We start from the raw sequence: 2,079 nt of genomic DNA on the forward strand, positions 1-2,079 counted from the left end.
CATCTCGCGGCTCTGTCAGCTCATTGTCGTATTCTAAGTAGCAGAAATGTGTGCTTACGCACTGTTTTGAAGGCAGTCTACATTTTCTATATATTTTTTTGAATGCCAAGGATGCGTTCGTACTTTATTTTAGGCCGTATATCCTGGCACAGATGTACATCATCACATAACGAATGAGAACTGCTAACGTGAACGATAAACAGCATAATGATTACAACTCTGAATGTTGTAATTAGAAAATACAAACCTGCTTCAGCCTATAACACGTTTAAATCTTCTTTGAGGGCAAACTTTAGTGTACTTGGCGAAGGCCTTAAGCAGCCAGTGTTATAATTTCCAGGGCTAGATGCGATATGAATGAAATTGCTTATTTAAATGCGGTAATATACGCAAATAAATCACGAGTAAAGTGCGAAATCACACAGCAAAAACACTTTTTGCCTTCACAGCACAGGAGGCGAACCACCGCAATAAGTCGATTGCCGTACTTAATGTAATGTCTCAGGATTCTAAGGAACTAATAGTTAAAATAAGTGAAGTGTGTGTTCACCATTTACTTGTTTTTTGCATTCTTCTTTCTTCTTGGTGCCACGAGCTAATGCTGGGCGTACTGAGGAGGTAAAATGCGGAGGTAGCATTTTCTTCATGATATTCGGCCCTGCTAAGTCGCCTGCAATTCTTGGTAGGCCAAATATATCAACAGGCTGTACGCGGGCCATACTACATATCCTTCACATTCACCATGAGAGTCACAAATTCCGTTTACGGCGTGTGAAAATTGTAGAACGCAATCACATAGAGGAGGAACTACCGATGAAAAAAACTTGAATGGCATAAGCTATAAAAAGGATGAAAACAACCTTAGATAGTTCAGGCAGCACCTTAAAACGACAAGTAATTCCTGAAATGTAACTAATAAAGCACACAGCGCTTCCATTATGCAGCCATTTTTATATTGCACAAGCTGTAATAAATAAAAATACCCTATGGCAACTATTAGTACAAGAATGAGTGCCAAGAAACAGAAAAGAATCACATGAAAAAGAAATAATTTGTTAGAAGGTACTGATTATACCGATCATTCTTGTTCGTGAGGTACCGGTAGCGGCTTCTGCCGGATCCATTAAGAAGCGGCGTAAAAGCCGACGACACCGCCTTCGACAACGTGCACTATTTGCACAGAGCATCCGCGCTTGTACTGAGGGGCCGTTAGTATCACAACGCTCCCTGTGGAGACCAAGTGCCGATTTCTAGTGTCGGTTGACAGACAGCGATGCGTTAACGCTGTTGCAATTGCAGGCAGTTAGATTGCCAAGTACGAACTGTTGCGAGAAAACAGGCTGCAGGTAAACTCTAAAATCCTTCCAAGCAGAATATCTGCTTGCTCAAATTTCTCGTATATTAAGCCGTGTGGACTTTCAGAGTTTTTGCTTTCGCACATACCGCTTTCATTCCGTTGTAGAGAGTCATTAAATACAGACACTCGCTTCCGAGAATCAAGGAAATACAACCCCTCGTAACCAGACCAGTCTGATTACTTATCACCGGCCATTGTAGACCAGGGTGAATTGATTCGCTGATAGTTGACTGCCAACAATCAGAATTCCCAGACGAGGACCATGGTTGCTGCAAACTGTAACATATGGGGGCACTGTATCCTAACTTAAGTGACAATTTCTGCCATCGGCAAGGATAGCCGTAGTATTATACAATTTATTATTTATTTATTAGAATACCTTCAATTACAATTACAATGAGGTGCGTTAAGAACGATGCGATACAAAACTCTATGAAAATGTTGAGACTATCTGTTGGGTATAGCATCGCACCTGTACGAAGATTTTGAAAGCTGATAACGAAGTAAGACGGCGTTCAAGATGCGACTCAACCTGTATCTATCATCATCATCGTCGTCATCATCATCAGCCTGACTACGCCCACTGCAGCGCAAAGCCTCTCCCATGCCTCTCCAATTACTGCTCTCCTTGGCCAGCCGCGGCCAGCGTTTTGCCGCAAGCTTCTTAATTTCATCTGTCGATCAAACTTTCTGCCATCCCCTGCTACGCTTCCCTTACATTG

This window comes from Amblyomma mixtum, chromosome 2 (genome assembly GCF_055824585.1).
Source record: "Amblyomma mixtum isolate Tamu chromosome 2, ASM5582458v1, whole genome shotgun sequence".
NCBI classification, from domain to species: Eukaryota; Metazoa; Arthropoda; class Arachnida; order Ixodida; family Ixodidae; genus Amblyomma; species Amblyomma mixtum.